General features: G+C 37.8%; 1 protein-coding gene across 37 annotated transcripts in view; it reads right to left on the minus strand.

The window, feature by feature from the left end:
• Nucleotides 1-12,226, minus strand: part of C27H12orf40 (chromosome 27 C12orf40 homolog) — a 117,750-nt gene that overhangs the window by 85,452 nt on the left and 20,072 nt on the right. Inside the window, exon 2 of one of the 37 annotated variants that reach the window (XM_025455608.3) lies at nucleotides 3,163-3,313. The exons of the other annotated variants lie outside the window; for them this stretch is intronic. The gene's annotated coding sequence lies outside the window, so the exon portion shown is untranslated. The remainder of the gene's footprint in view (nucleotides 1-3,162; nucleotides 3,314-12,226) is intronic. 37 annotated transcript variants of the gene reach the window in all.

A 12,226-nucleotide genomic window follows, 5' to 3' on the forward strand; every position in this document is an offset into this window, starting at 1 on the left:
AATTACTCTTCAACAAAGCAGGAAAGAATACCCAATTGAAAAAAGATAGTCTCTTCAACTAATGGTGCTGGGAAAACTGGATGGCAATAGGCAAAAGAATCAAAGTGGGGAAGCCTGAGCCATGCTGTCAGTGGAGCATGCAACTCTATCTCAGGGTTGTGAGTTCAAGCTCCATGTTGGGTGTGGAGCCTACTTAAAACACACACACACACACACACACACACACAATTAAACTGGACCACTTTCTTACACACAAAAATAAATTCAAAATGGATACAAGACCTAAATGTGAGTCCGAAAACCATTAAAATCCTAGAAAAGAACACACACAGTAACCTCTTCTGACATCAGCCATAGCAACTTCTTACTAGATATGTCTCCAGAGACAAGGGAAACAAAAGTAAAAATAAACTATTGGGATTTCGTCAAAATAAAAAGCTTCTGCAGAGCAAAGGAAACAATCAACAGATCTAAAAGGCAACCTACAGGATGGGAGAAGATATTTGCAAATGACATATCTGATAAAGGGTTAGCATCCAAAATGTAGAAAGAACTCATCAAACTCAACACTCAAAAACAAACCAGTTAAAAAATGGGCAGAAGACATGAAAACATTTTTCCAAAGACGACATCCAGATGGCTAACAGAGAAGATGCTCAACATCATTCATCAGAGAAATGCAAATTAAAACCACAGTGAGACATCACCTCACACCTGTCAGAACAGCTAAATTAACAATACAGTAAACAACAGGTGTTGGTGAGGATGCAAAGAAAAAGGAACCCTCTTATGCTGTTGGTGGAAATGCAAACTGGTACAGAAGAAAATAATATGGATGTTATTTAAAAAGTTAAAAATAGAACTACCCTATGATATAGCAATTGTATCACTAGGTATTTACCCAAAGAATACAAAAGTACTATCTCAAGGGATACATGCACCTGGTGTTTATAGCCAACATTATCATTGGCATTATCAACAATAGCCAAATTATGGAAAGAGCCCAAGTGTCTATGAACTGATGGATAAAGAAGATGTGGTATGTACACACACACAAACACACATGCAATGGAGTACTGGCCATCAAAAAGAATTAAATCTTGCCATTTGCAACAGTGTGGATGGCGCTAGATAGTCTGATGCTAAGCAAAATAAATCAGTCAGAGAAAGAGAAATACCATATCAATTTCACTTATATGTGGAATTTAAGAAACAAAACAAATGATCACAGGGGAAAAAGAGAAGAAAACCAAGAAACCAACTATAGAAAACAAACTGATGATTACCAGAGGAAAAGTGGGTGGGAGAACTGGTTAAATAGATGATGGGAGATTAAGGACTATACTTTGTGAGGAGCAATGGGTGTTTTATGGAAGTGTGGAATGACTATACTGTACATTCTTTCTGGGAAACAATGCATGATCTATAGATATGCAAAGAAAGGTTTGGCTAACCAATCACATGGACCAAAGGTGCTTGCTAACATTTAAAGACTCCTAAATAGGCCAGAAAGGCCGAGGTGGCAGCTTCACCATCTCCACTCCTGGACAGTAAAATATCTCCTCTGGCATCATTGTCATTACTGTCCCTGAAAATTCCCCTGCTTCTACAACTGCTTGCAACTACAATAGATGCTCTTTATTCTCTCTTTGGATCACTAACTGCTGAATCAAAGTACAGGACAAGTACATCAAAGTCTGCGCTTAGATCATAAGCCCATCCCTAGCTGCAAAACCAACTGAAACATGTATCTGGGTTTTGTTGTGTTTTTTGTGTTGGATTTTTTTGTGGGCTCTGCCACCTTGTAGAGAGGAAGGTGACCTGTACCTAACACCAATACTCATATAAGGTGGGAAATATTCCCCACACAGAAAAGGGGCTCAGATGCTGAGGTGCCAAAGAGTACAAATATCTACGTAAAAGATGTTATACAATAAAATTAAAATAGTTGATGATCCAAAAGTAAGTTTTTATTTGGCATGTCAAATATGTGTGTGTCTGTGTATTCCTAATAGTTGTTTCTAATGGTTTTGTGTAGGGGAGTATTAAAATAAGACAGCAATGTTCTTTGTTGTTGTTGTTCCACAAGGATTGAGTCAGATGGTAATATAGAAGGCTCCTGAGGCCCCTCTTCCCATAGCCAAGCATATGTACAGCTACATTTGCAGCATTCCCTCTGAAAGAGATCCAGAAACTAGTTGAGTGACTCCTACATAGGGAAAACACCCACACTGAAACAAGTAGCAAAGGCTAAGACACTCTTAGCATAAACACATCCCCTTCCTCCTTAGCAACAGTGCCATAGAGTTGGGAGGGAACTCTCAGCTCATAGTTTTGACCTGAGGAAGTTTGTACTGCATATCCAGCACTCCCAATTTTCAGGGCCCTCACCAGACAAACAAGTTCCTAAAAGCATAGTTCTGAAAGCCAACAGGGCCTGCGTCCAGGAGACCCACAAGACGGTAGCAAACAAACAGCAATTCTTAACGGGTGTGCAGCACTCATCACAGCTATCCCTCGGGGGTAAATCATCTATCTCCCGGCCCTTCCTTGAAAAAGATTTATCTGTATATTTTAAAAGTTTCTTCCTGAGATCCAGGCTTATAATTCCAGCAGACATTTAGAGGCTGGCTGCAAACCTCTCCAGAAAGTAAAAAAATCCAGAGGACACTTCTCCTGCCTTTTTTTCCAAGCCACTCCAACACATCAGTATCTTTGTAGAAAGAGATGGTATCCCCCAGCTATTATAGCTGCCGCCCAAAGAACAGGTCACTGGATGCCCTGGTACTGACAGCCAAAGGGGCTTCCATTCAAGCAACCAGGACTTTAGTAAACAAACAATTCTTAACTGCCTATCATCGCAGGGCTAAGCAACTAGGGACAAGGCAAAATCTTTTTTTTTTAATAAAATACTTTTTTAAAAAAGATTTTATTTATTTATTCATGAGAAAAACAGAGAGAAAGAGAGGCAGAGGGAAAAGGAGGCTCCATGCAGGAAGCCTGATGTGGGGCTCTATCCCAGGTCTCCAGGATCACGCCCTGGGCTGAAGGTGGCGCTAAACCGCTGAGCCACACGGGCTGCCCCAGGCAAAATCTCTTTTTTTTCCCCAGGCAAAATCTCTTAAACCCATTAGTTCCTTGCAAAAAGGTTTATCTGCTTACCTTAAAAGATACTGCCTTAGGGCAAGGCATCTAATCTAGCAGGCATCAACAGGCTGGCTGTGATCTTCTCCAGACCAGGGAAGACTGCAGACATCTCTCAGGCCTTCTGCGCGCCGGCCCACTCCAATAAAACCAAATCACCAGAATCTCCCTGGAAGGAGATTGTGCTGCATATTTAGTGCCTCAACCTTTTGGACAGCCACCCAAAGAACAAGTCTCCAGATCACCTGGTTCTAATAGCAAATGGGGCTTGCATTCATGAGTCCCACAGAAATGTAGCAAACAAAGAAATAGTTCTTACCGGGCACACATAACCCAAAGGCTACACATGGGAGCCTAGCACAGAGGGAGCAGGCAAAAAAAAAGCTCATCTCCCAGTTTCTTCCCAGAAGGGGCTTAAATTAAATATATAAATAGTTGCAGCCTGAGGGTTAGTAACCAGGTGCTCACTGCTATCCTACCCATTGGGACACTGACAGGTCTTGGCATACCATCTATACTAAGAAACATTAAGTACAAAGAAGACTTGGACAATCACAGAAGTCTGAGAGACAAGTAGGAGGTAGGGCCTGGCTGATCAATGAGATTCATTTCCTTCACAAGACCATTCTGTCAGAACTGGGAGAAGAGGGAAATTCAGGGAAGATCAAGGAGAGGAAGATCCTGAGCTTACCTTTTCCCACAGAAACTGTAAGGCAACAGATATATGAAATGCAAGTCACTCTGAAAATGACTTCAAGACTAGCAGAACACATCCTCCACAGCTAATGACAAAGCAGCAGCCATCCTGAGAAGGATAGCAGGAACAGAGATATAGTAAAGAATGAAACCCTCTGGTGATACAACTTACAAATAGGAAGGATATCACAGGGATGGAGGTCCTCATGAGGAGCAAGGCATTCAATCTCCATATCAATCACCCCAAGCCCTGGGAACTTGAACCAGAAGACAAGCCCTTACAATGTCAGGATTTCAAAGTTAGTGGGGCTTAACTCCAGAAAAGCCAGAGGGCTATAGAGAACTGACAGTCCACCCTTATAGAACCAGCATGCTATACCACTTGATCCAAGACCCAGTACAAAAACAGCAGATTGAAAAGCACCAGGATTATAAATAAAGAAAGATTTATTGACTAATTTTAGGGCATGTGCCAGATGGGCAGGGATCTGCAGAAGCTTTCTCTGGGAATGGAAATATTGACACAATTTTTCTTGCCCTCCTTCAACCTAGCTGGCCAGATACTTGTGAGAGCCAGTTCTGACACTATGTACTTCACTAGCACTGCTGTCCTGCCCTGGCATTCCCTTGTGATTATTCACTACCTAACCCACCTGCCCCAACAGGCACCCCTCCAAAGCAGCCCCCCCGTCCACATGCAGCAGGTAGCCCTAGCCCAGACCACCACCACTCCAAAGCAGCTCCTGCCCCAGAGAAGGGGAAGTCAAGTCAAGCCACCAGCATGCCCACAGGAGTCGCAGATGGACTTCTCAGCCCACCATGCCAGGAGCCAGCCCTGCCCACTAGTGCATCCATAGTAGTCAGGGCCAGTCATTGCAGAGAGTGGGGCTGAGGGCCAGGCCCAACTACCAGGGAACCCACAGCAATCACAGCCCAAACACAACAGGAAGGTACATGCAGCCCACAAAGGGGATATTGCTAGAGTGCCTGGTTCTTATGACCAAAGGCAAATGCACTACTGGGCCCGACAGGATCCTTCTACATAAGACCACTACTTTCAAAACCAGGAACTGACCTAATGCACCAAAAACAATACAGAAGAAATGAAAAGACAAAGTAATATGTTCCAAACAAAAGAACAAAACAAAACCACAGAAAACTAAACAAAACAGAGATAAGCCACCTACCTGACAAAGATTTCAAACTAATAGTCAAAGAGATGTTAACTGAACTTGAGAGAAGAATGGATGGACTTCAACAAAGAGAAAATATAAAAAGGAACCATCAGAATTGAAAAATAACTAAAATGAAAAATACACCACAGGGAATCAACAACAGATTAGAGAATGCAGAAGAATAGACAGCAATCTGGAAGACAAGGTAGTAGAAAGCAAGCACAAAACAAAAAAGGACAAAAAAATTTAATAATGATAGCTTAAGGGATCTCTGGAATAATATCAAAAATAGTAACACTGATATTATAAAGGTTCCAGAGAAGATGAAAGAGACAGAATGAGGCATGAAACTTATTTAAAGACATAATAGCTGAAAACTTGCCTAACTTGGGGAAGGAAATAAACATCCAGGTCCAGGAAGCAAAGAAAGCTACAAACAAAATGAACCCAGGGAGGTCCACACCAAGAAATATAATTAAAATGTCAAAAAGTAAAGATAAAGAGAGAATCTTAAATGAAATAAGAGAAAAGCAAATAGTTACATACAAGAGAAATCACATAAAACTATCTGCTGATTTTTCAGGAGAAACATTGTAGGCCAGAAGTAAGTACGTGACATATTCAAAGTGCTAAAGGGAGAAAACTTAAAACTCAGAATAATTTACCCTGCAAGACTATCACTCAGAATTGAAAGAGAATGAGTTTCCTTTTTTTTTTTTTTTTGAGAATGAGTTTCCTAAATAAAAAAAAAAAAAAAAAAAAAAAAAAAAAAAAGGAGATCATCACCACTAAGCCATACAAGAAATATTAAAGGGACTTCTTCAAGTAGAAAAGAAAAGGCCATAACAAAGAAAAAAAATAATGAAGGGAAAAAAATTCACTGACGAAAGACAAGACACTAGATCAATCACTATAAAGCTGATATGAAAGTCAAAAAACAAAAGCAATACAATCAATTATATCTACATATTAGGAGGCATATAATACATGTAAAATATGAAAAAATAGATCTTTATGAAAAAATATACATAAAACATGGAGAAAGCAGTAAATGTGTTTTATGAATGTGTTCTAACTTAAGTCACACCCAAATTAATAAAGACTACTATATACTAAATGAACCTCCTGGTAACCACAAACTAAAAACCTATAATAGACACACAAAGAACAAAGAAATACAAACACCACTGGGAAAGTTGTCAAATCACAAGGGAAGATAGCAAGAAAAGAATGTAAAAGAACTACAAAAATAAAAAATAAAATAAAATAAAATGGCCTAGGTACACACCAACCAATAATCACTTTAAATGTAAATGGACTAAATGCTCTAATAAAAAGAAAATATGCTGCCTGAATATATTAAAAACTATCTCTATATTGCTTCAAACCTAAAGACACATACAGGCTGAAAAAGAAGAGATAGAAATAGATATTCCATGCAAATGGAAGCAAACAAAAAGCTGAGGCTGCAATACTTAAGACAAAATAGACTTTAAAACAAGACAAATAACTAACAAGACACAAAGACCAGTAACAAGACACATTACATAATGACATAGGAATCAATAAAAAATATAACATAACAATTGTTAAGTATCTGTGTACCCAGCATAGCATCTGAATTCATAAAAGCAAATATTAACAGACACAAAGGGAGAAAGTAACAGTAACAAGGGAGATATACAATAGTAGTAGTGGATTTTAACACCTCATTTATATCAATGGAGGATTATCCAGACAGAAAATCAATAAGGAAACAGTGAATCTAAAAAACACATTAGACCACATGGACTTAACAGAAATATACAAAATATTTCAAAAATAGCAGATTACACATTCTGTTCAAGTGCACATGGAATGTGCAATATGAGCAATATGAAACTAGAAATGAAAACAAGATAAAAATCTTGGGGAAAAAAAATACATATGTGGAGGCTAAACATCATGCTATTAAACAATGAGTGGATCAAGAAGAAATCAAAGAGGAAACCAAAAATTATCTGGAAAGAAATGAAAATGGAAACACAACAGTTCAAATTCTATGGTACACATCAAAGGCAGTTCTAAGACAAAATTTTATACTAATATAGGTCTACTTCAAGAAACAAGAAAAATCTCAAAAAAACAATATAACTTTTTACCTAAAGGAACCAGAAAAAAGAACAAAGCCGAAACTTAGTAGAAGAAAAGGACTAATAAAGCTTAAAATAGAAAGAAGTAACATAGAAACCATAAAAAAAGGAAAAAAAAAATCAACCAAAAAGTGAAAAGCAATAAAGAAAAACCAAAAAAGAAAAAAAAAAATAAAAACTTAAACTAGATTTGTTAAGAAAAGAAGAAAAGTGAAAAAAGAATGGGGCTCAAAAAAATAAATAAAACCAGGAATGAAAAAGTAACAACTGATACTACAGAAATGCAGAGGATTATAAGAGACCACTACAAAAAATTATATGGCAACAAATTAAAAACCTAGAAGAAATGAATAAATTCCTAGAAACAAGCAACAATCTTCCAAGACTAAACAGGAAGAAACAGAAATTCTGAACAGACCACTACTAGCAACAAAATTAAATGGGTAATCACAAAACTCAACAAAAGTCCAGGACAAGATGGTTTCACAGGTGAATTCTACCCAACACTTTAATAAGAGTTAATACTCATCCTTTCATCCTTTTCAAATTATTCCAAAAAAAAAAAAGAGGACAGAATGCCTCCAAATTCATTCTATGAGGCCAATATTACTCTGACACCAAAACAACTTTTAAAAATTCGTTAAAAGAATCATTCATTCAACAAGAGCAACTGCATTTTATCTCAGGGATGCAAAGACAGTTCAATATACACAAATTAACATGATACATCACATTAACAAAAGATAAAAATTATGTGATTATCTCAACAGATGGAGAAAAAAACTGACAAAATTCAACATCCTTTCATCATAAAAACTCACAACAAAGTGGATATACCTCAACATAATAAAGGCCATATATGACAAACCCACAGCTAACAACATAGTCAATGGTGAAATTCTGAAAGCTATTTTCTAAAATCAAGAACAAGACAAGGGTATCCACTTTTATTCAAACAAGTATTGGAAATCCTGGCTGTGGTAATCAGACGAGAAAGATATCCAAATTGGTAAGGAAGAACTCAAACTATCACTATTTGCAGATGACAACTGCATCCAAAAAACTAAAATAGAGGCACCTGGGTGGCTCAGTCAGTTAAGTATCTGACTCTTGATTTGGGCTTAGGTCATGATCTCATGGGTCACGAGATCTAGCCCCATGTTGGGCTCTACCTTCAGTGGGGAAGCTGCTTCTCTCTCTCTCTATCCCTGCTGGCAGTCTCTAATAAACAAAACATAAAAAACAAACAAACAACAACAACAACAACAAAAAAAAAACTAAGAATAAATTTAACCAAAGAAGTTGAAGACTTGTACTCTGAAAGCTATTAAGACTTTGATGAGGGACCCCTGGGTGGTGCAGCGGTTTGGCGCCTGCCTTTGGCCCAGGGTGCGATCCTGGAGACCCGGGATCGAATCCCACGTCGGGCTCCCGGTGCATGGAGCCTGCTTCTCCCTCTGCCTCTCTCTCTCTCTCTCTGTGACTATCATAAATAAATAAAAATTAAAAAAAAAAAAGACTTTGATGAAAGAAATTGAAGACAAAACAAATAAATAGAAAAATATTCTGTGCTCATGGATTGGAAGAATTCATATTCTAAAAATGTCCTTACTACCAAAGGACAAAACAACCTATAGATTCAATGCAAACTCTACCAAAATGCCAACTGTATTTTTCATACAAATAGAACAAATAATCCTAAAATTTTTATAGGACCACAAAAGACACTGAATAGCCAAAGCAATGTTGAGTAAGGAGAACGAAGCTGAAGGCATCATAATGATTTCAAAGTTTACTACAAAGCTATAGTAATCAAAACAATATGGTATTGATACAAAAATACATCACAGAACCAAATAGCCCAGAAAAAAACTTAATTTTTATATGGTCAACTAATCTATGACAAAGGAGGCAAAAATATACAATAGGAAAAAGACAGCCAAAGAAAGTTACTACATTATGATAAAGGGAACAATTAATAGGATATTACAATTGTAAACATTTATGCACCCAACACTGGAGCACCTAATTATATAAAGCAAATATAAACAGAGCTGAAGCAAGAAGCAGCAATATAGTAATAGCATGAGACTTCAATATCCCACAGTCAACAAAAGATTGATCATTATGATATTCTGATATATAACAAGAAAAACATGCTTGGTCTTCATCCTCAATCCTGAAACCCTTGGAATTTCCTAATGAGAGCAAAAAAAGCGGGGGTGGGGTGAGGGGTGTCTTTTGTTATGTTAATGAAGTAGCTTTCGGAACACACCTGATGGGAACTAGCTGTCAGGAGAACCAACCATGTGTTCAGAAGGTTGAAACTTTCAGTCCTATCCCCTTAACCTCCTGGAAGGAGAGAGAAACTAGAGATTGAATCAATCAATAATAGCTAATGATTTAATCAATCACACACATTTAATAAGGCTTCCATAAAAACCTAAAGAGATTGGGTTTGGAGAGCTTTCAGGTTGGTGAACACATAGAGATTTGGGAGAGTGGCACTCCTGGAGAGAGTATGGAAAACTCATGCTCTTTCTCTGTATCTTGCCCTAAGTATTTCTTCTATCTGATTATTCCTGAACTATACCCATTTAAAATAAAACTGTAATCAGGGCACCTGGGTGGCTCAGTGGTTGAATATCTCAGGGCGTGATCCTGGGGTCCTTGGATCAAGTCCCTCATCGGGCTCCTTGCTGGGAGCCTGCTTCTCCCTCTACCTCTCTGTGTGTCTCTCATGAATAAATAAAATCTTTAAAATAAAACTGTAATCAAGTAGGTAAAATGTTTCCCAGTTCTGTAAACTCCCCTAACAAATTGTGAACCCAAGGAGGGCCTCAATGGAATCTCTAATCTATAGCTTAGTTGGTCAGAAACACAGGTGACAACCAAGACTTGCTATTGGTAACTGAAGGAGGCAAGAACAGTTTTGTAGGACTGAGTCCTTAACCTATGGAACCTAACATTATCTCCAGCTAGATACTGTCATAAATGAATTTAATTTTATGACACTAATTATAGGACACCAAACTAGTGTTGGAGAATTGCTTGATGGAGAGGGTTGCAGGAGGGAAACATACATCAGAATCAGATATAAAATCAGTAAGATGGGCAGCCCGGGTGGCTCAGCCATTTAGCACTGCCTTTGGCCCAGGGTCTGATCCTGGAGTCCTGGGATCAAGTCACATGTCGGGCTCCCTGCATGGAGCCTGCTTCTCCCTCTGCCTGTGTCTCTGCCTCTCTCTCTCTCTCTGTGTCTCTCATGAATGAATAAATAAAGTCTTTAAAAAAATAAATAAAATAAAATCAGTAAGAAAATATTGGTCTTAACCTCTACAATATATGAGATGGACTTAACAGGCAGAACATGTTACAGAACATTCCAACCAACAACGATGAAACACACAGCCCACATAAATCATTTTCCAGGACAAATTATATGTTAATCCACAAACTAAGTCTTAAATTTTTTTTTAAAGATTTATTTATTTATTCATTCAGAGAGCGAAGAGAGAGGCAGAGACACAGGCAGAGGGAGAAGCAGGCTCCATGCAGGAAGTCCGACGTGGGACTCGATCCTGGGTCTCCAGGATCACACCCCGGGCTGCAGGCAGCGCTAAACCGCTGCGCCACCGGGGCTGCCCTAAGTCTTAAATTTAAGAAGACTTGAGATCAAGTATCTTTTCCAACTACAATGACATTAATTTAAAAATCACGGTGCCTAGGTGGCTCAGTTGGTTAACATCTAACTCTTGCTTTCAGCTTAGGTCATGATCTCAGGATTGTGAGATTGAGCCCCCTGCCCCCCTCAGTCTCCACACTTAATGTGAAGTCAAGTGCTTAGGTTCTCTCCCTCCCTTTTCCTCTGCCCCTCTCCTTGCTCATGCATTTTCTCCCTCCCTATCTACATGAATAAATAAAACCTAAAATCTTAAAACAAACAAACAAACTTAGAAATCATTTGCAAGAAGAAAATTGGAAAACACATTTATGTGGAGACTAAACAACATCCTCCTGAACCACCAACAGGTCAAATAAATTAAAAACAAAATCAAACCATATCTTGAGGCAAATGAGAATGAAAACACAACATACAAAAACTTATGGGATGCAGTAAAGGCAGTTCTTGGTAGCAATAAATGCCTATATTAAGAAAAAGAGAAAGAGTTCAAATAAACAACCTACCTCTACATCTCAAAGAACCAAAACAAACAATAACAACCTAAGCCCAAAGTTAGCAGAAACAAGTCTATAGCACAGCTTGAAAGTAAATGTAATAGATACTAAAAAGACAATACAAAAGATCAATGAAAAAAGGAGTTGATTGTTGAAAACATGCTAATTAACAAACCATTAGCTATATTTATCAAGAAAAAGACATGAGTGAAATTACAAATGGAAGAAAAGACATTACAACTAACAATACAAATAAAAAGCATCATAAGAAACTACTATGAACAATTGTAAACCATAAATTGGACAACCGAGAAGAAATGGATAATTTCTGGAAACACACAATCTACCAAAACTGAGTAATGAAGAAATAGAAAATCTGAACAGGCCAATAATACTAAGGAGACAGAATCAGTATTCAAAATCAACCAGTAAAGAACAAAGACTACATGGCTTTATTGGTAAATTCTACCAACCATTTAAAAAATAATTAGTATCAATCCTTCTCAAACTCTTCCAAAAATACAGAAAAGGAGAGAACACTTCTAAACTCATTTTACCAGACCAGTATTACCCTGATACAAAAACCAAAGACATACAAGGAAGGAAAATCACAGGCCAGTATACCTATTGAACATGAATGCAAAGACCTTCAACATTATATTAGCAAACCAAATTTAACACACTGGCAAAAAAATCCTTCACTGTGATCAAACTGGATTCATTCCACTGATGCAATGATGGTTCACCATATGCAAATCAATGTGATAAACCACATTAACAAAATGATGATTAAAAATCATGTCATCATTTCAATAGCTACAAAAAAGCATTTGCCAAAATTCAACATCCTTTTATCATAAAAACTCCCAACAAAGTGAGTACAGAGAGAACATGCCTCAA

The sequence above is a fragment of the Canis lupus genome, chromosome 27, assembly GCF_003254725.2.
Source record: "Canis lupus dingo isolate Sandy chromosome 27, ASM325472v2, whole genome shotgun sequence".
NCBI classification, from domain to species: domain Eukaryota; kingdom Metazoa; phylum Chordata; class Mammalia; order Carnivora; family Canidae; genus Canis; species Canis lupus.